The sequence below is a fragment of the Dryobates pubescens genome, chromosome 10 (genome assembly GCF_014839835.1).
Source record: "Dryobates pubescens isolate bDryPub1 chromosome 10, bDryPub1.pri, whole genome shotgun sequence".
In the NCBI taxonomy this organism is placed as follows: Eukaryota; Metazoa; Chordata; class Aves; order Piciformes; family Picidae; genus Dryobates; species Dryobates pubescens.
Genome location: NC_071621.1, coordinates 11,633,966 through 11,661,743, shown reverse-complemented (window position 1 = coordinate 11,661,743; position 27,778 = coordinate 11,633,966). Strand labels below are relative to the sequence as shown.

Sequence of the window (27,778 nt, the reverse complement as noted above, 5' to 3'; positions counted from 1 at the left end):
CAACCTACTCTCACAATGCTGAGTAACTATCTGGGTGATAACAACACCAGATGAAATTCAGTGTCAGTAAAAGTAGAGTAATGTATAAAGGAAAAATTAATTCTAACAATACATACACAATGTGGACACCAAATTAACTGTGCCCACACAGGAAGGTGGGTGGTGAATCACTATGGGATGCCCTCTACTGGCTCTCTGCTCCTGGCAGTCAAACATGAATCTTGGGATATGTCAGGAAAAAATTAGATAACAAAAGTGATGTTGTACAAGCTATGGATGCGTTCCTATCTTAGTGTCCCATGCATTTTTAGTTAACCCACATCAAAAACATATAGTAGAAGTAACAGAGAGAAATGAGCTTCAAAGATTATCAAGAATATGGAAAGACATTTGCAGGTGAGATTAAGCAGAGTGGGGATTTTCAGTTTGGAAAACAACAACAACAGAAAGTGGGAGGACCAGACCATGTTAAATCATGATGCCTATAACCCACAAAGTAGGAATCACCTAATGGAATTACCAAATTTTGAGCTCAAAGTGGGGAAGAAAAAAAGAAAGAAAGCGGCTTCTCATGCATTGCATGGTTTGTACTTTGAAATGTTTTGCCATGGTATCACAACTCTACACTCGGTTTGAAAAGAATCCAGCAGATTTTTAGAGGACGACTGCTCCTCTAACAATTCTGCCTGGTTAGCAGCATGGTCGAAAAGATTGTCCTGAAGACAGAGGAGTGTAATGAAAGACTCTGTTCTGTGTTTTAATATGAGTACAATTCATATGAGCTCAATACAACTGCTGTAGACATTTGGCAAACCAAGAAAAATCTCATGGATCATGAGATCAGCCTAAAAGCCCAATGCATCCAGAAAGTTAAAAAAACTCTGTCTTTCTCCCTTCTCCTTGGTGCATGTTCTCATCATATTGACTCAAAAGAAAGAATTTACTCAGTAGGAAAAAGAAAAAAAAAATAAAAAATCCCTGGAAAATGATGGCACTAGTTATCACAGTATCACAGTATCACTGAGGTTGGAAGAGACCTCAAAGAGGTCCAACCTGTCACCACAGACCTCATGACTAGACCATGGCACCAAGTGCCACGTCTAATCACCTCTTGAACACCTCCAGGGATGGTGACTCCACCACCTCCCTGGGCAGCCCATTCCAATGACAAATGACTCTCTCCATGAAGAACTTTCTCCTCACCTCGAGCCTAAACTTCCCCTGGTGCAGCTTGAGACTGTGTCCCCTTGTTCTAGTGCTGGTTGCCTGGGAGAAGACACCAACCCCTTCCTGGCTACAACCACCTTTCAGGTAGTTTCCTCCTGGGCAGATGAATTAAACCATGAGACATATTCTGAAGGAGTGAAGGACGAGACCCGGGGAGAGAGGACATTGGGAGGGGAGAAGAGGGAGAGAGCAGAAACCCTCTCCTTCCATGGCAGTGGGTCCTGAGGTTGGCTCTGATGTGAAACTACATCCTCAGAAGTCACCTGTGATGATGACAAAAAAAGAAAGAAAACTGATCACACAAAAAATACAATTATCTGCCCTTTCAGTTTCAGAGAGGTGCCTTTTTTCCTTTTTCTTTTTTTTTTTCCCCCCTCCTTGTTGTTTGGCTGTGATTTGTAACAACCATTGCTGTTATATTAAGCCAAAATTCTTCTGTGAGAAGGACCTCGAACCCAAAGACGGGATACAGGGGAATTTGTGTGATTCCTCTATCAGTGCAGCATCGCCTGAGATTTCTTTGGTTTTAATCCCATTCTACAAATCCTGCAATGTCATATCGCTTTGATGCGGCTTTGTGGGTTTCTCATTAATTGTATTCGCTTTTGTTTCCAGGAAGCTTGAGATTTCATCGTCTGCTAACATATGCTGAAATGCATGTGTCAGTTTTATAATAAATTTCCAATATATAAAAATATCTATAAAAGACACAAGCACAAAATTAGTTTGCAACACAATCGCAAGTTATCTGTTTATTAGGGAAAGGAAAAGTTGGTGGTGCTGTCAATTATAGGAAGAGCAAGGCAGCTTTAATAATGAAACAGCATTTGCAGTTTCTCATAACTATACTAAGCAAATTGTTTGGGCTGAAAATTACCATGCCAGCTGTCTGCCTCAGGCTGAAAGTTTTTGGAAAATTTCAGTCAAAACAGTTCAACAGATTCTGAGAACAAGGCTAGGGAAAAATATGTTGTTTTACCCATGTTAAAAAAAAAAAATGCCTTTAGCCTTCTCTCTAAAATCTCCTCTGGGATCTTTAGGACTTTAGAGGGGGGGATTTAAAATTTGTCTAGAAGAGAATTGTTTTTCTTTTAATGAATTTTGTGTGAATCTGTGTGAAATTGGCCAAGTTTAGACATCCTTGATAAAAACACTGTTGCTACATGCCCCTGAGTGCATTTGTACGCATTTGCCAGCTTCCATCACTAGAATTTCCACCTGTGTTGGACTAAACAAGATGCTTTGTGCTGTGGGATGTGCCAGGTCTGCATCCAAGAATCAGTACTGAAAACAAAGATGCTCTCTGGTGCTCAGCATGACCCCCAGCTGGAAGGAACTGAAGGAGGTTGGGGTGAGAAACTTGTTGAGCAAGGATTAGAGGGATGAAAATGAGACTGTAGAATAGAAGTAGAAGAGGCAGGAGATGAGAGAACCAGACTGAGCAGGATGGACCAAGAGAGATGTGTTTAAGAGCAGCAGAGTACTCTGCTAAAGCAAGCAGTGATTATCTGTTAATTTAATTATCTGTTAATTTAAGCCATTAACGTATACAAATACCAAAATGATACAACATGACAAAGCTACTAACTTTTGCCAGACTTCAAAAAAGAAATGCCAACAAAAACTAGATTATAAGATTTAAAAATATATAATAAGAGTTTAAAAATGCATATTGTAGCCCCAGAGTTTTTTTAAAACCAAAATGAAAGTTGCCTTAATCAAGCACACTGTCCGCCTTCACTATGATGCAGTCATTATTCACAAGATTGTGTTTTATCCAAGCCATCCTGGAGATGAAGCAATGAGAATGAGAAGCAGAAGATGAAGTTTACGATCCCTCACACATAGCAGAGCTGGAAGGTTTGTAGTGACTAAGCAGAGCACAATGGAATGAGGAGGAATGTGTTTCAGAATAAGGCAGCCAAACGATGCCCACTGTGGGCAATGTTGAGCAAGTTACTTCAACTCTGTCAAAACTAAGCATGTTTCAACCTCTGAATGATCATCTTGATAGCTCAGAGTCGGATCTGCCTACATGTCAAACACCCACAATACCAATTAAAGGCCATGTGAATTTTGCTTTACTTTATCATCACGAAGTAAACCCCGATCATGGCTCTTTCTGCAGGAACATATCATGAGATCTGCTCTTGAGATTGCCCTCTGCTTTCTAGCACAAAAATTTGTACCAATGCCAAAAACCTGATCACACCTCAAACGCAGCTGCACAAAGGGCAATATTCTACAAACAGCAACATTTGCTTGATCCTGGCTGACAGGATCCGTGCTGCACCAAGCCTGACCAGCCAATATTTTATGTATCAACAAGCAGGAAGCAAATGCTAGCATCTCATGCTCAACCTATTTTGTTTTTTCCAACCACTTCTGGCAGTTATTTCTGAAGGCTTTTTGACAATCCCAATTCTCCCTTCTTATTCTTAAGTAGGTTACATAGGTGAGGACAAAATTGTTTCTACCCAAGGACATAAAGGCAGTTCAAAAGGCATTGGCAGAATATGGAAAATTTTCCCTTACTGGATTTAGGAGTTTAGCTCATTATCAGACTGGGTGATTTAAGTCTAGGGGATCCAGTGGAAGAGATGGTTTATGACTTGCTGGCATCCAGGACCTGGCTCTCACATGCACAGATTGCACTTAAAGACACTGCTGCTGAGGAAATGATCCTGGCTTCTCTTTCCCTTCACATAGCATAGTATAGAAAGGAAGACTGATTTTATACATAGACCAAATATTCTCCAAAGGACACAGCCCTAGACTGAAAACTTTAATAAACCTTCAGTTTTTCAGTGAATTTATTAGCATTTGTATGGCTGAAGACAAAGCTTGTGAGCCCTTACTGCATACGTTACACTGACTGAAGTGAAACAGTAAAATAAGATTTAAACCTTCTGTTTTCTAACTTTTGATTGTTTAACTGAGTAACTTCCGGAATACTTTGAAGACTCAGTGGGTGCAAATGCATGAGCAGGTAAGTGATACAGCTTCTGTTCAGTGTTTCAAGAGAAAACTGCATTGAATAATTACCTAAATCCTAAATCAAAGGGCAGCAAGACATCTTCTGGTTTCACATTTGCTATTGCTGCCTGGGTAGCACATCTGCCACCAGTCCCTTAGCGGCAGTTATGGTGGCAGAGCAGGAATCTGGATTGCAGTGGTTTGCCCAGACTGTAGCAAATACTATCTCACTAAAGCTTGAGGACGTCAGTGAAATCGAACTGAATCATCCCCATTTAAATGCACTGATAAATGTGGTTCAGTAAGCTTCTTCACCTAAACTGACCACTAACAACAACTCTTCTTCCCTTCTTTCTATTAGACAAGCAAGGATGTGCCACATCTTAGAAAGCAAATCTTATTTGGATTAGCAACATTAACTGCTATCCCTCTTTTGTTCCATAGTGTGTTTTCTTCCTTCTGGCTGCCAACATACTGGAAGAATGCGGATCTCCACGTTTGCTGCTTTCACAGACACCTTTACATTCAAAAGATCACCTCTGCTGACACCCAGCAGGACAATATGTGACGAAGTTTGAATCTCCCTACAGCACAGCTTTGTTCCTTGCAATTTGGTATAAAGGCAGAAGGGTTTTGGTGGGCAAGGCTCAAACGTTCCATGAAATTGGAAGTTTCTGTAAGAAGTGCTTGTCACTTCACACAGCCAAGAAAGTGTGCTCTCCTATTCAGATTTTACCTCTGCTTCTAAAGATGCTCCAGGAAGAGTGATTCAGGACAGCTGGCAAGAAAGTCCACATATTTCTAAGAAAATTATTTGACTATCAGTGCAGTGCCAGCGAAATGGCACAGAGGAATGCAAATTCCACATGTATTCCTGAGTTAAATATAAGACCTATAGCCACACTACAGTAGCACTCCTCAAGCTGTGCTGGTTATAGTTAAGAGATGAAATTTCTCCATTATTCTTTTTCCTTTTAAGCTACAGCAGAGAGGAAATATATCTGCATTTAAAGAAAATATTTAATTACAAGGGTTTTCCTCTGAAACATTGATCAAGGATCTATGAATACCCAATTCACTGGAAGTGGTGCACATTACTCTATCAAAGTGCCCAGCAATGCCAACCTGTTAGTTCAAAGCAGAAGCAGAATATTTTAGCTTTTAGTTACGATAAGCTATGCTGACAGACCTGGTATCAGGGCAGGTAAAAGCGACTCTTTAAATCTGAATTGACATTGGCTTGCGGAGCTTCATTTCTTTGAATCAGTTCTAAGAGAGGGAAAGAGAGTTTCAAGCCGCTTCACTTTTAGATACTACAATTACACATTTATTAACCAGGGGAGAGTTTGCTCTAAAAAAGGAAAAAAATAAGTCTCAAGTGCCTACAGAGATAAGATAAAAAGAGAAAGTGATGTTAAAGAAGGTATCAAACAAGCAAGGTTTTGTTTATTCATATTTTTTTTTTAATTCTTTTTTTTTTTTCTCCCCATAAATTTTTGAAACTGCCTTGATTTGAAATCCTACTAAGAAATCACATATGTCACGCAGCATCCCTCCTGCCAAATCTCGCTCATTGTGGCATTACTGCAATATTTGTAACTTTTGATCTGGAAACATCAAGTTACATAAGATCATGGTTGTGCTTCTTGCAAGGATGTGATTGTGTTAGAAAATGAACCAGTGAAGATGGAACTCAAACAGAACTGGAAATGACTCTCCCAAGGAAAAGGTAGTTTTACTTAAGCATCTCAGCTATTTTCGAGCGCAAAAACTCAACATTTTATCCTCCTGAGCAGAGAAATGGTAAACTACCAGGTTAAAAATAATCTGAGCAGGCTCTTAATTGGAATAGTGTACATGTTGTAGAGAGAATGAAATAACATTTTAGTTATTATGCACTCCAGGAAAGCAATCAACTAAAATAAAGGCAAAAACCCCCACAACCTCCTCACTTTGTAAAACAAGAGAACAGTTCCCCTTGCCAGTGTACTATCTGCTCACCAAAACAAAAGGAAGGCATCTCATTTAAATGAGTTAAGCAAAATAATTAAGCTACCAGGAGTTCAAAACCCACTAGTCTTCTTAGTGCAAATCTCACTTCTTCCCCAGAACCACTGAACCCTATGTTGCCTCCCTTTTTCCAGCTATCTTAGTAAAATAAGTCGGGAGGTGGGGAGAGAAAGGGCGGGAAGGGAGATGTATCTCCCACCACCAACCAAAACTAAGCAAGCAGTTTTACTGTCTTCTCTTGATGCTTTTTCCCTATCCTTTAAAATCACAGAAGGCAAATTGTCCCCAGAAAAGCCTTCCTAAACCAGGCCCCCTTGCTAACAAAAAACGAAACTATGAAGTTAACTTGTGCACCTCTTTTTGCCTTTTCCCCCCTCTCTTGTCAAAGACCAGCTTGAGAACCTCTTTCCACATCAAAGACCCTCTTTCTCCACCAAAACATGACTTTCTTTTCCTTCAGATCACTCTGATAAATGACAGATAAATTGAAAATGTGCCTGGTAAAGCTGTGCACGCATGCACGCACGTACGGATGGAAAGGGAGGGTGAGACACAGTTGCAGGAGTCCCTGCAGAGATACGGTGCATCAATGTAGTGCCAATAATACCCAGTGCTTCTGATTTTGGGGGGAGAAGGGGGGAAAACTGAAACATGTTGTCCACAAACTTATGACTCTTTTCTCCCTGACCCAGCTTTGGGTGCCAGCCCTCTTCCCAGGGTGGTCAGGCACAGAGCAGTGGTCTGGAGGAAGCACAAGCTAGGTAACATTTTTTACATGCCTGGGAAAAGTCTGGCCACGCACCATGACCTGAGGCACCCCTCCCCATCCCCAAACCTGCTGGAAACCAGTACAGACCCCACTTTTCCTTGCCTATGCACTGTCTTGGAAGTCATATTTTTAAGGGATCAATGCAGCAGGGAATACTCATGGCCACAAAACAGCTTGCACCAGCAAGGACTGAGCCAGCAGTGTCATGGGCTGTGAGCTGGGAATTTAGCAGGGAAGGGCAGCTCACGATGGCCACAAACTAATAAATTCCTATAGGCTTGTAACCCAGAGAGAGCCAAGCAAGCTGCTTTGAAGGGTTGTCTTGCTGCAAACCAGTGCAACAGAGACACGTCTTCCTACCTTTATGCCCCGCCACACACACACAGAGGGTACTAAATATATATACGCACATATATGCATGTACACACTCACTGTTTTTTCCAGCCAAACCTATAAAAGTTCTACAGGCTGAAACACTGAGTGGGAGGCGCCTGGCTCTGAAGAGGCCAATGAAATAAATTACATACAAAGCACTGGCTCAGCCCCAACCTCCTCCAGCAACTCCGGAAGATGTTGGGGTTTCTGATGGCAAATGCTTTGCCCTTGCTGGACCCAATGTGAGGCTGGCACATGTGGGCTGCTAGGACGGTATAGGTGTACACAGAAAGCCCTGGACATTGCAGGCACATATAGCACACATGCTGGGAGCAGAGCACTTTCCGTAGGAGGGGAGGGGCGAACATACTAGTAAGCAATTTTATTATGGTCAGCGAAGCAGAAAGAAATTGGGTTGGGTTAGGCTGGGATTTAACAAGTTCCCCGCTCAACTCCTGTGCCCCAGAGCAGAGAGTAGCACACTACCAACTTGCCAGGCTACAGCATAAGTTTATCTATAGACAGAACAGACAACTTCCAACTTCAAAGCTTTGCTCTCTTTTTCTCACTTAATGTCCCTCCCTTCACACAGAACTTTCCTTAGGGAAAAGAAAAAAAAAAAGTGGGGAAAAAAAAAAGCAGCTATAAATTCAAGATGAGACTTCACTGAAAAAACCCCAAAAGCTAAGGAGGAAGCTGGGGTGGAGGGGAAGAGATTATTTTATACTTTGTGGGGAAGATATTCTTTTATACTTTGCTTCAGGGTTTCAGCATTTGTTTGGGTTTTTATAATCATAGAGAATTGAACTTTCCTGGAAGAGCCATAAGCAAATGCATCCAAGATACAGAGAGGTTTCATCTATTTAGTCAATAAGTATTTAGCTAGCTCTGTTTTAGTTGTATCAAAACCAGAATTCAGACTGTGTATCCCATAAGACAAGGAAGACTGTGGCATAAATATATTTTTGCAGTGCTGTTTGTTGTTTGGTTGTGGTTGGGCTGTGATTTGTGGGTTGTTTTTTGTTGTTTGTTTCTGCACACCCCCCCCCCCCCCCCCAAATCATGTGCTTAGATGGTTGTAACCACTGTGAATTTCTAAGAGTGGTAAGAAAAAGTAAATACATACTGCCTCATGAATACTTTAAGGGATTATTTTTTAAATTATTTTTTAAAGATTTGGCATACCTTAACTACCACTTATTTCAAAGTAAAATATCCCAGATATTGTTAAAGGGGGGGGGGGGGGGGGGGGAAGGAAGGTGTGTGATATTTTTACAAAACAACTGCGAAGAAATATAATGTCTGTTGGTAGCAGCCTGGTTTGGTGTTCACCAGCCAAAATTTGTATTTCAAAATGCAAATTGCAGAGAATGTGAGGACGAGCCGTAACTACTGCATTTCTGCCAGGCACTCCAGCATCCTTTCTCCAACGCCACACTGTTTGGAGGGGAGCTTTGAATACTGTCAGGGCATGGCTGGAAGCAGGGCTTTACCATTTAATGCCTAAGAAACAGAATTGTCACTCAAGTTGCAGTGAAGTGTATTTGTCTTATTTTTGTTGGAGGCAAACCCACCCTCCCGTGGAAAACGGGAGCCTCCTTCCCCATCCCTGACTCTACCACAGAGCCAAATGTAAACATACACACACACACACACACTCCCACCACGCACCACCCTGCAGCAGGACATGGGGACGGGGTGGAGGGCTCAGACAGAGCAAAAGGAGCTTTGTGCAAGCTGAGAAATACCGAGGCTCTTCATTCCACCCCCCACCCCCCCGGCTTTTACTATTACATAAATAACACCGATTGATCTTGAAGATGCATCTTTGCTCCAGTGCCTCCAAATCTGAACTGCTGCCTTCTCCCCTCCCGCCCCCCACCCCCCCCTCCCCCTTTTCTCCCCTCTCCCGGCACAGCCGCACCGCTCGGGGTGCAGAGGAAAGGGTTGGGCCGGGAGGCGGGGGGGGCAGGATGGGAGAAGCTACCCCAAACACACCCTGGAGCAAGGTCTTGCCAGGCTTGTGTCTGGTCCCCACCGCCCCAGCCAGGAGCCTCCAGCAGCATCTTTGCCTCCTGCTGAATTGCTGCAAACTGCGCGCGGAGGAAGCAGCAAGGCTGGGATGTGAAGGAAGGAAAGCAAGCTGGGCAGAGGGAGGGATGGTGGGGAAGAAAAAGCAGGGATTCAGGGAGCTTCTCCCAAGCCCCAACCCTGTGCCTGTGCCGCTGGTCGGAAGAGGGAAGGGGGAAGGGAAAACTGGAAGGAGGAGATCGTACAAATGCACTTTTCAGAGCGAAAAACAAAGCTTACCATGTCTGCAGGCTTCTCCCCACTGAAATGCCACTTATGTGTCCAGCGATCCCAAAGTGGGCAACTACAGCCAGGCACCGGAGCTCATCGCAGCAGGCAGATCGGCAAGACACCACCCCCACCCCCAAAAATCAAAATCAAAAATAATAATAATAATAGAAAAAATAAGGAAAAAGGGGGGGGGGGGGGGGGGCAAAAAGGAAAAAAAAAAAAAAAAAAGATCGGTCCAGCTTCTTTCCTGGCAGGAATCGTCCCTGGTAGGACTGCCCAAAATAAGCAGCTGCAATCCAAAGGCTTTATTTAAAGCTTCCCCCCCCTCCTCCTCCTCTCCTTGCCTCGCTCTCTCTCTCCCTCTCTCTGTTACACACAGAGAGAAAGAGAGACACACACAGGTTACATGAATGGGAGGCAGGAGCCGGCGCTCCCGGGCTGGGAATGACAAGCACACATGGGCCGGCTGCTGCGCACCGCCCGGCGCTCGGCACGGCTCGGCTCGGCGTGGGCACGGCTCGGCATGGGGGTGGCACGGGCGGGTGTGCGGAGGGGATGGGTATGGTATGGAAATGGGCATTAGGGGGGAAGAGGCATGGGGAAAAGACGGGGATAGGGGTGAGATGGGGATGGGCATGAGCATGGTATGGCATAGGCATGAGTAGACATTGGTACGGCATGGCATGGACATAGAGAGGAGCTGGACATGGGCATGAAAGAGTCATGGCATGGGCATGAGGTAAATGGGGACACAGGCATGGACATGGACATGTACACAGACAGAACCTGGGCATGGGCATGAGCATGGGTATCACAGAGTCCTGTCATAGGCATGGGGAAAGGGTAGACATACACAGGGGAGTAGCATGGACATAGGGAAGAGATGAGCATGGGCATGGGCATGCATATGGTAGCATGGCATGAGGAGGACATGGGCATTGGTATGAGATGGGAATAGGCAGGGACATGGGCATAGCATAGTCATGGGTCATATAGATGCAGCTGTGTCATGGCATGGACATAGAGAAGAGACAGGCATGGGCATGAGCATGAAATAGTCATGGCATATGCATGGGACAGAAGTAGACATAGACATGGGCATAGCATGGACACAGGGAGGAGCTGGACATGGGCAGAGCATGTGCATGAGGAGGACATGGATGTTGGCATGAGATGGGCATGGACATGGCACAGGCATGAGATGGGTGGATATAGATGTGAACACAGCATGGGGAGGATGGCATAGCTATAGCATGGCTATCAGGAAGGGATGGACATAGACATGAACACAGTCATGGCATGGGAAGGAGATGGATTAGGATGCAGGATGGATGGGCAAGGCATGTTAAGGGCATGGACACAGGAATGGGCATGGTGAGATTGGCTGTATGTGGACATAAGCATTGGAAGATAATAGGAAGGTGAGAAGATGTGCTTGAGCGTGTGATAGGCATAGGGACAGAATGACGTTGGCATTGGTTTCAGCATGTGAATGGGATGGGCATTAGAACAGAGACAACGATGGGGTGGGGATCTGTCTCAGCTGGTGTCTTCACGTCCTGGCCCTGGTGAGCCTCTCTATCTTCTTGGGGTCGGGTGGGCTTTGGCTTCAGCACATGTGATGATGAGGGGGAAAACTCTTTGTCCCTTGCCCGTAGTTAGGCAACTTGCATAATGGCAGGCTTTTGGGGTCAAAAAGCATTACACACAGTGGTGTCAGGAGATTTCATCATTATTATAATAATAATTATTATTGCTGCTATTATTAATTTTAATATTTTCCATAATTGTGTTGCTTGATAATTGAAATAAAATTATCAGGAAGAATGTCTGCAAGATTTCAGTTGCATAATTTAAGGTTACTTCTTCTTTAGGACAAAGATCAATGCTGCTAGTTTCTGCCTTTTAAATATTTGTGGGGATTTAGTTTTGTTTTTAAACTCTATTGTCAGGAAATGATGCCTATTTAATGTTGCTATTCAGCATGGTCTGAGGTGAGAAAGGGTTGTGGTATTGCTAGGTGTTGGGCCCTGCTACTTCTTCTCCCTGACCTTGGGCAAATCCCTGATAATTTATCCATGCCAGGACTCATTCCCTGTTGCCATTGACACTCAGCCTATCATTTTCTCATTCACCAAATAATCACACTTCTCTGCTTCAGGTTCATCCTCAATATTTGCTCTTAGAAAACTTTTCAGCAACAATCTTCATGTGACTTATGTTGGCATGACAAATCTTGGAGTGATAGCAGATCATGCCCTAAAACTGCAGCGTAAGAAGAGTGCTGAACATAATGGACTGCAGCACTTCACGCAGTGCTTTGAGCTACATGGGAACTGTCCTCTTCACGGCATACTTTTAAATCAGCCAGGTGCAAGTCTGTTCTGCCTTTTTTATTTCTTGTCCTGAAATTTCCAGCCTTTGTGGGAAAGCAAAAGGTAAGATTGTATTTTATTCCAAACCCAGAAATCAGGGTAAAAAGGCACACAGCAAATCAGAACATAATCTTGAACAGCAGTTCTCCACATAAAGGCCTGCTTTGCAAAATAGCTGTTCACTGAGTGGTTGTTTTTTTCTTTCAGTCATATATATTAAAAATGAAATACATTTGGATTGGTCTTATTGCCTCTAGGATCTATTCCACATCAGGAATCTAGATTCTAGACAAAGGTAATCTGGGTCTCTGGAAGGGCAAAGTTTAATTGAGAAATATCTACATTGTTAGGAATAGCCCTCATCCAAATTCAATGGTAATTGTATAAGCCTTTCAAAAATCATACAGTATGCAAGCTTCCAAAATTTCTGACCAAGAAACATTTCCATTTAAATGCCAAGAAGCAAATTTCCCTCTCTTGTTCAATACTAAGTCAGTCACATGAGCAGCTTGCATTTGATTTTAGGAAGGAAATGGAACATCTTCACTTCCAATTGCATGTAACTTTTGCTTTTTCTTGTTCTCAGGGCTCTTACTCATTTGTGGTGCTCTCCTGCAGTTTTAAAATCCTTCCATTTAATCTGCCTTTTCACTCCAGCCATTTACTTACTTATTTTTCTAAACTCCAGTTTTCTTATTAAAAGAAAACTAGTAAACCCAAGCACGGAGTAGAATGCTGTTTGCTTGAATTCTGGTTGCTAAATCCAAATCTAACAGTTCAACACTATTTGTGCAATAGGCCTTTCTTTGTTGACTGAACTAGACAATGATGCTCTTGGAATGAGAATAAAACCAAAGAACAATAGTAATTTAATAGGAAAAAAAAAATTACTACACTCAGGAAAATCCCCTTGCTTCAATTCACAGTGAATTACTGTGGTCACAGAAGTGTGCTGCATACTGATTTGGAGCATATTTTATGAAGATGTACATTTCAAAATGTCAATGTTCACCAGCCTGCCATATTGTGCCTGTGTCCTGTACCCACAGTATCTTCACACATCTGAAATACTCCTTGCAAACAGATGCTAAGCCAAACTCTTTTCCAAATAGTGGGTTTTGTAGAATTTGTAAAGAAGCTACATCTGTGGAACAAGAAAGTGATTGAAAAGACTAATGCATGAGCCTATTAGACCTTGTATTCTAAGGAGAGCAGAGAGAGCAAGTCCTGGAGCTGCTGCTCAGGTTATCACTTAATAGCCCTGATGTCGGGTTGTGTTTCTACGTTGACATTTGCTCCAACAAAACAAGGAAAACACCTATCCTTAAGTCCTCATTCATCAAGCTAAAAAAAGGTAGCAACATCTGCTGTGTTCAAAGTTGTTTGTTTCTTTTTGTGGTTTGTTTTTGGTGGGGTTTTTTTTGGTTGGTTGGTTGTTGTTGGTTTTTTTCTGAAGAAGTTCAGTAGCAGAGGTGTCTTTGGTAAAGCCTTTGCCAAGAGGTGCTGCACTAATTGACAGCCATTGCAAAAGTTGTATTTTTTTTTTCCCTGCTTCCAGGAGAGTAATCCAGAGGGAAAAACTCATATATTTTAATCAATGGAAGTGAAACCATTTGCCTTTCAGAGACTATAAAATAATACACACCCCAGGGTTCAATGCTCTTTTCTACTCCTCCAGAATATTCTTAAGGGGAAGTCACTCTTTTCTTGATGAATGTGCAATTCAGATGTGGAAATATGCCATTCTTCATGCTTTCTCCATAGGGAGCAAAACGATTTCTGTAATTAAACCCTTTTTGCCAACATTTCCTGATGAGAATAGCGCTTTTTTTTTTTTTTTGCCTTTTTTTTTTTCTTTTTTTCCCTCAGACAAGGGGAAAAGCCATATAAAAAAGAGTTTGCTAAACCAGCTCTGGAGGGTTTGACCTTTAAGCCTATATTTGAATTAGTCATCTCGGTTTAAAGGCACATGAGGATGAGGATGCGCCATGTGAGTAAGGTGAACCTTAAGTTCCTAATTAGGCACTGCTGAAAAGATATGGCTGCAGGACAAAGGAAGATATAGGTACCACTGCTAATGTTAGTCTAGCTATTAGGGATGACATTAGCACTGAAAACACACAGCCAGTTTTCAGCTCACTTTAGCAGCCCCAAGTGTGCAACCAGGGTCCCTGTTGGGATGATGCTGAAGTCTGTACTAAGACATCATTGCTGCACTGGTTCCCATGGTAGCTAGACCAAACTCTGGGTTCTCTGATATCTATCAGGTTGTCATGGACAGTGTAGGCAAAACTGGAGTTAAATGAGGAATTAAGCAGATGTCTGAGCTTTTGTAGGACCTGGACCTGAAGTCCACAACATGTTCCTTGTCACTACAGAAGGGAGCATGTAATATACAAAGATCAGGTATAAGGCAGAGCTTTTAGCCACTCATTACTGCACAACGGATGGCAGAGTTGAACCAGAGCCAGATGCAGAGCTGAATCCTGAGGTTCCCACTCTTAATCATGTCATGTCCCTCTTTCAAAGCTTTTGAGTAGGGTATTGAAGCAGAAATTACAGGAGTCCTTTATAAAGAGCAGAATTTCCCTCCTCTTCCTCCCCACTCCATGTGTGCATGCAGTTTAAATCAGCCTTCATTGACTCAGAGAGAAATCTTCACTGCTGGTACCATGAGGTGGACTCTAGAGCGGGAACACAGGAGTCTTATCACTCACAAGGATCTTTCATTTTCTAGCTGATTTTTATCAGGATGCTAAAGGATGGAGAGTGTTACTCTAACTTGACTGTTCCTTTTGTAGCATCTCAGTGGATCTCAGGACTTAAGGAAGACAGAACTGAGCATTTACCCACAGTACTGGATCTTATACCCTTGCTTTCCTTGTCTGCAAAACATCAGTGTCTGTTGTCATACCTGAGAGGCACACGATGGAGTTGATTCTGCTCCTACTGCTTACTCAGGAAAAGTTCCCATCAAGTGAATTGGACATTTGCCTGAGTGAGTGTTGCAGGATTCGGCCCATATGCTCCTCAGCTCTTATATTTGCATAGTGCAGAATATGCTTACAGTAGAGTGCCAATAAAACAAACCTATATACAGTAAGCACAGAAAAATCAAGAGCACAGTTAAGACCATTTGCAAACAGCAGCTGAGCTCTGCAGCTGACATTCAGGCTTATAACGCTGTCAGAGACCATGCTCTGTCGTTGGTAATATGTACAAGATGATTATTTATAGGCAATTAGATGGAAAGCCCTGTAAGTGTACAGGTCTTTATTCTCCATCCTCTAAGCCTATTATTTTATTTTTTCTTATGAATTATTTATATTTTAACTCTCTAAATGTGTCTTCTTTTTTTTTTTCTTTCCTTTTTTTTTTTTTTAAACTATGGAAAGCCTTTCAGGAGGCCGCTTTAGTGGAAGACACTTCTTCAAGTAATTGCTCTGGTATTGTGCAGACATGCTGCCTACACCATATGTGGCCAACCTCAAATGAGGTATTAGTTCATTTGCTCTAATGAAATACAGTCAGGACTCCTTTGTCTCCAGAAATTCCATGGCTGTCTTATGAAGATGTGCATCAGGAAGGTGCTTGTCTTGTCAAGAAGACTTTAAACTACTCAGAGGGTCAAATTCTGCCTTTTCATGGAAAATCTTTTCAAAAAATACAAGTTTGGGTTTTTTTGTATTTTTTTTAATCCATGGGATAGGAGAAAATATTTGTTAATCCACCATACATAATACAGTGGCCATGAACAACTGTAATATAATGTAGCTTTTAAAAAAAGTGACCATAAATATACTAAAAGAACCTCCAAACTATAATTGCCCTATTACCACACCACAACTTCACATCAAGTTTTGCTCATCTCACCATACAAAATGGATGGAATATATGACTTGTTTCTTTTTAATCATAATGAAATGTTCAGCTTTTGTTATGGAAACCTGGCTACCAATATAATAGGGACACAGAAGAACCTGTTTAGAATGGCTATGTGAATGGGAATTGCTGTTAAATAAAATGAAATACTACAGCATATCAAACAGTATCCAAAATCAAAGAAAACTTGGAAGACCAGCCTTTACTCAGATTCACGCCATTGTCTTCTTGTGGAAGGAGACTTTTTCTGATGAAATTTGCTGGTTTAGACAACTGTGTAATATTTCCTCATTCTGTAATAAGACCGCCTATCTTGACTGACTTTAAATGACTCACCCTAGATTTATGCTTGTGCAATGCAAAATTCATATGAATAGTCCCATTCACATGCTAGATGCTCTTGGGAAACGAAGAGTCAGTTATTTCACTCATAGACAGCCCTGGTCTTGCTAAAAGGATGGGTCTGCTCTTGGGACACCTCCTTTGCCCTTTAAAGAATGAACTCTGAGACAGCAGAATCAAGCCACCATTTCCCCAGCACCTCCACTCCAGGCATCTCCTTTCCATGCATTGAACCGATCATTGACCTTTGAGATAGCCAAGTAAGCACATTATTGTGTGATTACAGAGAGAAAAGGTGAGCTTGCGGTAACAGCGCAGCAGATTTGAGTACGATTACCGGCTCAAATACATATTTTCATCACTTGTTACTCTCTCTGGGCTCAGCCAAGAGGCCATCTCAATGAATTCTCACCAGACAAGTAAATAGCATTAGTATTTCCTCTGTCCCCTTCCTGTACCACCTCCATCAGCAGACACACCACCACATACAAACAGGGAGCAATTGGGCTCTGCTCCCTCTTTCTGCTCTGTCCTCCAGATAAATTGTGTTAGTTTACTGGCAAAATCTAGTTTGTATTATTGTTTGCACTTCAGAGTCAATATGGATATGGAAGAATAAGCTGAAATATATGCCTTGTGCATCATTAATAATAGCGTAGCATCTCTGTAACTATGTGACAATTCCCAAACACTCTATTTAACAGTAAGCAATTTATCATCTCTGCCATATCCCGACCAAGCAGTTCAGATTCCCCAATTTACCAGAAGCACTATTCTCTGTGCCTATTTCCAGTGCTTATGTCAAGACAGACGAACAGTCTATGTGCTGGCTTTCAACTCAGAACATCCAGGTTCAGTTCCCTGGTGTAGCAAAAAATAATCTAGGCTTTGGTTTCCTCTATATAATATACAGAAAAAAATACTTCCTCCCTTTATCAGATGTCGTGAGGATAAATGTGTTAAAGACTGGAAGTCCCACCAGTACTACAATAGCCATAATTATCTCAAATAGATACACATGGTGCAAGTGCAGTGATATTTAATACATACCCTATGTGTGTAAACCATGAGTCAGGGCTGATACAAACACAGATTGTGCTAAGGAGTTAAAAATGGTGCTTACTTGCATGCTCTTCCCTGGCTCACGTTCCATTAAAGTTTGTATGTCACAGACCAGCTTTGTCTCACAGTCACGATGGAGCACGTCTACTTAAGTCAGTGGCTTTATCCCAGTCATACATTCATGTAGGCAGGAGCCCATTGTCTGGGCTGAGACACTCAATCTGGAAGAGAAAGAATAAAAGGACTCCAGTGTGTAAAGTCATTCATTACAATTTGGAATGAACAAGGAAATCAGTGGGGTTGCTGGAGGTTAAGCAAGGGCAGAAATTGGTCTTTTATCATTAAAATGTCATAGAGAAAAAAATACAAAAAGCAATAGATCTAATCCTGCACATCTCTACTCATGTCACTTGCCTTTATTCATTGCACAGGGTCACAAAGAAACAAGCATGCATATTTGCAGGACCAGATGCAAAATTCATTTGTAATAGAATTTCATAGGCAAGCAACATTTTTTTTTTCCTTCCCCTAGGATGGAGCTCCAATGAAATTTTGATATGACCTTTATATACTTTTTAGAAAAAACAAGATTATTTGGCTTGCCATCCTATATAAGTAAATTTTCTACAGTAACTTGGAACTCAGAGACATGACAACATTCCTCAGTAGGCAGTGAATATTTTTTGAGATTGGACCTGAATTTGGTGGTGGTTTTGTTTTCTTTTACAAAGAACTTTTGCAGTGAAAGAAAAGAAAGAAACATGATTACAAAGCTTTTGATACTCAAGAAGCATCAGATTACCAGGAAATGTGTAGTGAAAGTTGTTCTGAAGTGCTCCAGTAACATCTGTGCTTATTTTATTGTACTGGATACCCTTAGCAGTGATGTCTTTATGCACAGCATCAAGATCATGAGAAGCTTTAATAGCTATCCTAAAAATTTAAATAAAACTGTAACACAATTCCCTTCAAGAATGCAGCAAGTGACATTACTTTCTGAAACTTTATGCTGTCTCTATTTCAAGACTTCCCAACACTGCATCTACAGGGAAGCATCAAGACTCCAAACACAGCAGCGAGGACAACTCAAAGCACCTTTGATGATCAACTGTTCTTCAAGCAGGAAATCTGGCTCAACCAAGGGTTCCTCCTCCCTTTCCTCTGTGTGTGTGTGTGTATCTGATAACCACTGGAGATAGATTTTGCCCTCATATCATCTCTGCACACGTTCCTTCTCTCAAATATGGTATTGCACCTTTTGGTTTCTTTACACTCTCCACCTCATGTGCCAGCTCACTGGGAGACAGAGTATGCTCAAAGCAGGGATGCTACAAACATTACTGTCTGTATCTAGGAAGCTAAATAAAACAGCTGCTTGATCCTATAGACTTCTACTCAATCATGAGTCTAACAGAGATGAAGCAGTGGAAAACCTGAACTGCTACCATACTCCACTACTGCTAATCGCCAGAGTTGAACTTTTGCTGTTCCCTTTTTACATTTAGAGACTACAGCTTTAGAAAGTGATACTTAAGTGGTGGATTTAATATTCAGTAGACAGTAGCTTTAAAAATGGTCTTTCTTCTTTGTCAGCAACCCCCAGTTATAGGCTATGTAGCCTGTTAGGCCTGATCATGCCTGATCCAACCATTTTCAGAGTGCAACTGGGTCAAAGGATGAGTTCAGTCATCTGCAGGATGAGAAGCTACAGTCTTAATATGCTATTTAATTTATCCTGTTGGGCTGGTAAAGAAAACCATCATAAAAGGTTTCATGAGCCTATTGGGTTGGATTAAGAAAAGCCACACAAGTGTCTTTAAATGACAAAGGAGTAATGCAGCTAGTGACAAATCTGCCTTTCTTTCCCTTTCTCTTTTGAGTGAGAAGTTACCCCAGTCTGAAAATCTACTGAAGACAGAACAGGACTTAAACTCACACCTTCAAAACAAAATAAGGTACTCCACTTACTTTTCCTCTGCATCCTTTTGCAGAAGTGCCTTACACAAAACATCTGTCAACAAAGGTCATATTCTCCCCTTCCTATAACCCCATACTGGTAGTGCTCAGACCCAACAGCCTCTTTTCCTGAGGAAATAGGCTTTTATAGGAGTGTTGTCTGTCCATATGGCTCCCCATCTGTCAATCCTGCACCCAGCAATATATTCTGAACCTGGTGGCTAATTTCACCCCACCTCTCTAGGGGGGCAAAAGATATAAATATCCCACGTGGTTTATGGCAATGAGTGATATGGGAGACCAGGACAAAGCACAGCTCCTTTGAGTGAAAGGTGGTGGTATAAGCTCGTTAGCTAATTGCTTGGCTCAGGCTGCCAGCTGGCCAGTCAGCATGGGCAAACTGGCCAGCTCAGATACCTGTTAAAGACTTCTTGGATATTCACACAATGCATTTGGCCAGCCGGCAGAGATGGAAAGGAGGCTTTTGCAGAAAGAATATATGTGTACAAGGGTAGACAATACATGGAAATGAAGATGTGCTGAGGGCTAAGGTCAAAGAGAAAATGGTGTTATTGAAGTGGAGGAGCAAACAATGGCTGGAAGTTATGATTTGTGGAGGAGGGATTTGTTATTTAAATTGCTAATTGAATGACTTGGTTGTTTCTCTTGTGTCAGAGGACAGGGTTGGATTTAGCTTCTCCAGTGAAGACTTCCCTCCTTTTTTTCTTCAGAGCCTAAGAACAATTACTCTGTTTAAAAATAAAGGTCTGCATAATCCTATACCTTGTTTAAGATAATTACCAAAAGGGAGAGGTTAAGAAAAGAGCATGAAAACAAGGCATGAGCAGAAAGCAACCTATGGAAGGAACCTTATTATTTTTTCTCCACAGCCAAAAAGGAGAGGCACCAGAAAACACACTGCATTGCATTTCAAAAGTTCAATTTAAAATGCTCTTAGTAAAGACATGCAATAATTTTGCTACAATGTCAAAAGTCAGAGCATCCAGTCTCCAGATCTCTGGTGCAAGAAATTCCCTGGTGTAAGTGGCAGCAGAACTGCTCTGCTCATCTCTGTGTTCATCTGGTGTGTGTGGTGTTCAGGAGTGAATCACTATTTGTGGTCCAGGAGTGGAGAATGAAAACCTGTGTGTGGCTCAGTTGTACCACTGATTAAGCAGATTCCACTCTCACTTGTCTCTCAGATACATTTTGACATTATTTAGTACCACTCCATTCCCAAAACACTTGCTTTTCCCCACTCCTCCAGCCCACCTTACCCCTGACATTCCTTTCTGTGTTTAACACGCATTCACCTGTGGCATAAAACAGAATCATAGAATGGTTTGGGATGGGAGGGACATTTAAAACATCATCTAATCTCTATAGTGAGCAGGGACATCTTCAACTAGATCAGGCTGATCAGAACCCCTTCCAACATGACCTGGAATGGTTCCAGGGAATGGGGTGTCTACCATCTCTCTGGGCAACCTGGGCCAGTGTTTTCCCAACCCTCATCGTACAAAATTTCTTCCTTATATATAGTCTATCTCCCCTCTTTTAGTTTACAACCATTACTCCTTGTACTATCACAACAGGCCCTCTTAAAATTCAATTCTCCCCATCTCTTGTCATAAAGCAGAAACATTCAGGACAGCCAAACATCTAACAAATTAGACAAACTTAGCATTCCCACTGTTGATAATAAGGCACCCAAGCTAACCTACTGATAAAATATGTGGTATGAAAACCTTGTGATCTGCACAGATAGCTTAAGCTTCTGCAATGCTAATTGCTATTACAACCTTAAGCTAATATTTGAGCCTTTCTATTGAGCAAGGATGTGTAACAATTAGATTACAGGATCTGAGGTATTACAAAGAGAGATAAAAGCAGGAGTTTGGTCATGGTATGTGGTGTTTTGTTTACACAGAGATAATAACAATGATGATAATAATAGTATTAAAAGCAACTGTTCTATTCAGGTCCAAATTCTGCCTTCAGGTGCATCAGACCAGATTGGGAATAAACCTCTTGCCTGCAACAGAACTATCAAAAAAAAATTTCAGGAGGAAGCATGCAGATCTCTAGTCAGGGTACATTTCACAGCTGCTGAAGAGCCCAGCATGATGTACAATGAGCTCTAGATACTCACAGCAGTAAATAGTGAGCAAACATTTCCAAAGCAGGGCCTGAGCTTGAATATTTCCCTGTACTTCTGTCCTGAGCGTGGATATTTCTCTGTAATTCTGTCCTGAGCATCACTGAGAGCTCTGATGGCATCTATAGCACCCTGGTCCTGATGAATGCATGACAGCTCCAGCAATAAAAGGGACCTCTTGGTTTGTTGTTGTTTTTTTTTTTCTTTCTGTGATCCTTATGCTTTCCTCTTTCCCTCTTCCAAATGCATGTGCATATGTAAAAACACAGTATGCTAGAATACAGTGACGATGCCTAGCATGGAGGAAAAAAAGCAAACAACATTGAACTATGGAGAAAAACACAGCTCACTACAGCAGCATTCCAGATTTAATACATATTCTGTTTCATGTGCCTGGATCAATGTCTTTAAAACTTTCTACAGTGTGCTTAAATGAAAAAGCATCTTCTTGTATATATTTTTAGAATTTTTTTTTTTTTTTCTATTTCACAATGGGTTTGGGAGGTTGTTTTATTTTTTCTCTTAAGCCCCCAAGGCAAAAAATATCGCTCCATGTCCATCCATAACAACGGCCAGTTCTTCTGATGAACCACAGAATTCCTCAGAGATAAGTCAGCTTATACAAAGATGCATGTGGTCCCTGAAATTTCTCCGCTGCTGAGATCCTGGAAAATAAATTACAAATACCTACACACACCCCAAAAACTGAAGCTGAGATTTTTCCTCTGCTTTAGATACTAAAATCAAACTTACTACCTGTAAGAGTTTTTCAAGCATTTGCCACCAATATCTTGTAAGAAAGAATCAGTCACACAAAGCAAAGCAAAGGTCTGTATCCACTTAGGAATATTACAAGTGATATTAGAGCATTTAAAAAACCCATATCTGCTAGCGGTGGGTTTAAAACAATTCTCAGCAGTTGAAAAAATGTTCCTATAGTCACACACAGCAAACAAGCAAAGCAACTTAACAGAAAAAGACAAGTTTCCTTGTTTTAGCAAGTCCTCATTTCGCTTTGAGTCTATCATTAATATTTAGGAAACCTAAAAGCAGGCACAGTAGCCAGATAGCATTGTATTTCTCCTTACCCATAGGCACTAAGGTCCTTCAAGAGAACTGCATCCTGCAGGCTGTCGATACTTGGTGGAAAACTTGAAAAACAGGTTTTAAGCAAAAAACTCTTTTGAGAATTAGATCCAGACTCGAGAGGCTAAAAGCATCACTTGAAACAGCCAGTTTAATTTATTCAAATAAAAGCCACATAGCTCAAGGACAGGTAAGTAGGTAAATAAGCCATTGCCAGCCCCTTCTTGTCAAAGAAAGGTACCGTGAAAAGCCTGCATTAAAGTAGATCTCTGCATAGGAAATGAAGGAGCCTCGGGTATAGACATTTGATTTATTTTTTCTGAGCGTGGCACAGGGGAGTGTGCACTGGCTCAACCTGTTGTAATCAAACATGTGGGTTGCTAGTTGTTGCGATGATATTGCAGCAGCCTCTTTGTTAAAGAGACTGTGTCTTTAGCAGCCATAATTAGTCTCTTACATATAAAATAAAGACATTGCCAGTGACAATATTGCTCTCTGTTGTTCCTTTTTTTTCCCCTCTTCACCACAATCCACCCCCCCCCCCCCCCTTTCTTGCAGTGAGTAGGAAGGAATGCAGTGAAGAAAGGATAGGTCTTATACGTTTCTGATTTGTTGAGCTGACAATCCTTTTGCTACTTGATTTCACTTTAATAGGATCTTCTTGTTACCCACCTACTGCAGCTCAGCGTGGAAAATCTGTGCATCAAAAGGTTGAAAGCTTGAGGCAAAACTTGCCTCCCTGAGGCTCTAGGTGGGGTGACAGAGAGACAAAGTCATCTGGTTGCTTTGCAAACAGTATTAAGGCAGTTCAGGGAAGTGTAGGTTAAGGACATTATCTTTCCCATAAATTAAGCTCCAACAGGTTTCTACTCTTTCTAAAGGCAGAGAAGCTAAGGGAACAGTCAAATATCTTTGAAAGGCATGTAACTGTCAAGGAGAAGTGGTCAGAGGATTTATTCCATCTAAGATGAGCATGAATTTTTGTTCAGCTAATGTAGGCTTGTGTGTGTTTGTGTACACCCCAAAATGACGCTGTGACGAAAAGATGTGACTGTGACAAGCAAAAGGAGAGGGAAAAATAAAACACAACTACGTATTTGCACAGCTTTCAGTCATGTGGTTTCGTGCAGGAATATGAGTGTGGGTCCACAATCCACACATGGATTCATTTGTAGGCAGTGCTGGGACCACCTGTAAGAGCCCCAGATCTTTCAGGGTTGCTCTTCTGTCATCCTTGTTGATGAGCTTCAGAGAAAAGGCAACTCTGGTTTAAAGCAACCTCTAGAATAAAATATTAAAACTTATGTTTAAACCCAAAACTGTGTTTGGAGCCTTGGCTGCACCCGTGTTTCCCAGCACTTACTTTGGGACTCAAAATTCACTGTCTGTGTAAGTCTTATTGAAGAGGGGGGCTGGGGGGTGGGGGGTGTTTGCATTTGTAAAAGTCAGCTTGGAGACACCACAGCCCTTGGTCTGGGGGAAATGGAGGGTAAGGACATTGCAGCAAAGAACTGAAGGAGATTAAATTAGGTGTTTGTGTTGGCGAGGGAAAATTTCAGCTCTGCAAACACAAGACCTGACATTTTTCCGGCTGCTCTGCACAGCGGTAGGACGCAGCACGCTGGGAAGTGCGTGTGTAGTACTTCCCTCTGCTGGAGGCAGCCCAGACTGTTACCTTGCTGCGAGCCTATTTCTACAGGTACCAAAAATGCTGCAATCCCTATCATCCAACACAACAGCGACAATAAAGTGGCCACAATTCATTTCAGTAACTTTCATTTATATAAAAATCTCGGTGCTGACTGTGGGGTTAGACAGAGCAGCTTTTACAGCACACAGGAAAAAATAGGACTAGAGGGAAGTGGTGTGTGCTTCAGAGATTGTTTAAGCTGGCATGTTTCAAAAGGAGCCAGAACACCACAACCTGGACATGTAACACTTCTCAAAAGAAGAAAGAACTGTCTGATTGCTCATAGCTTTGCACAGCCATGCACATTCCCCCTGCCACCAATTCTCTTTGCAGCACTGGTCAGGGAGTGCCTTGGGGCTTTTTTAAGGTACTGGTGTCTGTATTATCACGCACTGATCAGTATTGTTTTGGAGTTTGTGCAGGATCACAGGTCAAGGGAATGTCAGGACAGAATAAATTGGTGGAGTGGAGAGAAATCTGTCTGCGTTCTATCATACCTACTCCCCCCTTGCATCATATTCAGGCACTAGCATACCTACTCTGCTACTGTATAACTGATAGCTTTCCCCATCTATCCCTTCCTTATAGACTGTGAAAGTCAGTGGTTTTATGACTAGGGGCTGTAGAAATGTATAGCCCAGATGGAAACTGATTCTTTTCCCCTCTCTCTTAAATATGCAGAACATTTTCTAAAGTTTAAGATGTTACATTTCACCCCAAATAACTACTCATTACATTCTTCATTAGCCTTGTGGAACCAAACCTAACTGAACTACTTGCAAGCCCAGTGACTACCAGGTTTTAAGAGTACACATTGTGAGAAAGTCCTGGAGACTCAGGGCTGGCCAGAAACCTCTGTATCTCCTGTGGCCTCCTGATATTCTGACATTTTGCTGATATCATCTTTGTCATTGCCTGTTCAGGAGTGTTCCTGTAAAGAGGAGTTGTAATCTAGTAGCACTTTACCATCCATACACTAAACCTTATAACTTTTTTTTTAAGAATCAGAGAGATATTGAAGGGAGACAGAAATATGTTTCACAACAGAATACACAGTTGGAGAGAAAAGTGCTGCATTTTTTTTAAAAGATATTATCCATTGGAAAGTGTAAAAAGAAAAAGTTCGAGTCTATGTTTTGTGCACAAAACTTTCTTGTTTAAAATCACGGAATGCTTTAGGCAGGAAAGGACCTTTAAAGGTTATCTAGTCCAACCTCCCTGCAGTTAGTAGGGATAACTAGATCAGGTTGGTCAGAACCTTAGCCAGCCAGGGATGAAGCATCTATCAACTCTCTGGGCAACATGTGCCAATGTTTCACCACCATTACTGTAAAAATTTCTTTCTTGTATCTAGTCTAAATCTTCCCTATTTTAGTTTAAAACCATCACCCTTTGTCCTGTCACAACAGGCCCAATTAAAAAGGCTGTCCCTCTCTTTCTTACAGGCCTCCCTTTGGTGTTAAAGGTGCCAATAAGGTCCCGCAAAGAGCCTTCTCTTATCCAGACTAAACAACTCCAACTGTCTCAGCCTGTCTTCATAGCAGAGGTGTTCCAGCCCTCAGACCATTTTTGCAGTGTTTCTCTGGATCTGTTCCAACATTTTGATGTCCTTCTTGTACCAATGATTCTACAGATAGGCAGAGTACTCCAGGTGAGGTCTCACCAGAGCAGAGTAGAGGGACAGAATCACCTTTCTCAGTCTGCTGGCCATGCTTCTTTTGATGCAGTCCAGGATGCAATTGCCCTTCTCAGCTTAAAGCACACATCACAAGCTCACGTCCAGCTTTTCATCCATCAGTACCCCCAAGTCCTTCTCCGTAGAGCTGCTCTCAATCTGTTGATCCTCCAGCCTATATTAATACCAGGGGTTGCCCTGATACAGGTGCAGTACCTTGTGCACAGCCTTGTTGAACTACTTGAGGTTCACAAAGCACACTTCTCAAGCTTGTTCAGGTCCATCTAGATGACATCTCATCTCTCTGGCATCCCAGCTGCACCACTTAACTTGGTGTCATCTGCAGTCTTGCTGAGGGTTCACTTAATCCCATTATCTTTGTCACTGATGAAAATATTAAACAGGACTGGTTCCAGTATGGACCCAATACAGACACCACTTGTCACCAATTTCCATCTGGATATTGATCCATTGACAACTACCTTCTGGGTGTAACCATCCAATCAATTCTTTATCCACCAAAGTGTCTACCCATCAAATCCATGTCTCTCCAGTTTAGAGAGAAGGATTTTGTGTGGGACCATGTCAAAGTATCATAGTATCAGTCAGGGTTGGAAGGGACCACAAGGATCACCTAGTTCCAACACCCCTGCCATGGGCAGGGACACCCCACACTACTTCAGGCTGGCCAGAGCCTCATCCAGCCTGGGCTTAAACACCTCCAGGGATGGGGCCTCAACCACCTCCCTGGACAACCCATTCCAGGGCTTCACCACTCTCATGGTCAAGAACTCTCTCCTCACCTCCAGCTTGAATCTCCCCACCTCCAGCTTCATTCCATTCCCCCTAGTCCTATCACTACCTGAGATCCTGAGAAGTCCCTCCCCAGCCTTCATGTAGGCCCCCTTCAGATACTGGAAGGCCACAATTAGGTCACCTTGGAGCCTTCTCTTCTCCAAACTGAACAGCCCCAACTCTCAGTCTGTCCTCATAGGAGAGGTGCTGCAGCCCTCTGATCATCCTCGTGGCCCTTCTCTGGACACCTTCCAGCACGTCCATATCCCTCTTGTAATAGGGGCTCCAGAACTGGAGGCAGTACTCCAGGTGGGGTCTCACCAGAGCTGAATAGAGGGGGAGAATCACCTCCCTTGACCTTCTGGCCACACTTCTCTTGATGCAGCCCAGGATCTGATTGGCTTTCCAGGCTGCAAGTGCACACTGAGAGCTCCTATTGAGCTTCTCATCCACCAGCACCCCCAAGTCTCTCTCCTCAGGGCTGCGTTCCAGCCAGTCACTGCCCAGCCTGGATTTGTGCCTGGGGTTGCCTCGACCCAGATGCAGGACCCTGCACTTGGTCTTGTTGAACCTCATGAGGATGGCTTGTGCCCACCTCTCCAGCCTGTCAAGGTCCCTCTGGATGGCATCCCTTCCCTCCAGCGTGTCTGCTGCAACACACAGCTTGGTGTCATCAGCAAACCTGCTGTCTTGACAAAAGTCTTGACAGAAGTCCAGAGACATGATATCCATAGCTTTTCCCTTGCCCAGAGATGTAGTCATTCCATCAGTTTCCTCAAAAAAACTCTGATTTGTTTACAGGGTATGTGCTCTCCTTAGATGTCTTGCAATCAACTGTGGCTGTAGAGTAGCTGACTGTTCTATCTCCTCTCTGACATTTACCCACACTGCTGCGAAACAAGGCCTGCTCTGTGCTTCACTTGTAAAACCAGCTTCAGTGAAACATCATCAATTACCCCTTTTCTTATGAGGAATGACTAGTGAGGAAATAGGTAGAGAGATTCCATCATGTTACTACTTATTTATTTATCTTTAAGGAGAGAGGTGGCATTTGCCTCCCAAATTGAATTGTGAAATTGATTTAAACTAGCAGAGATAC

At 42.4% G+C, this 27,778-nt stretch overlaps 1 protein-coding gene across 1 annotated transcript in view; it reads right to left on the bottom strand.

The window, feature by feature from the left end:
* TENM4 (teneurin transmembrane protein 4) overlaps positions 1 to 27,778 on the bottom strand; it is a 901,855-nt gene that overhangs the window by 705,424 nt on the left and 168,653 nt on the right. The window contains exon 2 of the mRNA XM_054164697.1: positions 17,381 to 17,540. The gene's annotated coding sequence lies outside the window, so the exon portion shown is untranslated. The remainder of the gene's footprint in view (positions 1 to 17,380; positions 17,541 to 27,778) is intronic.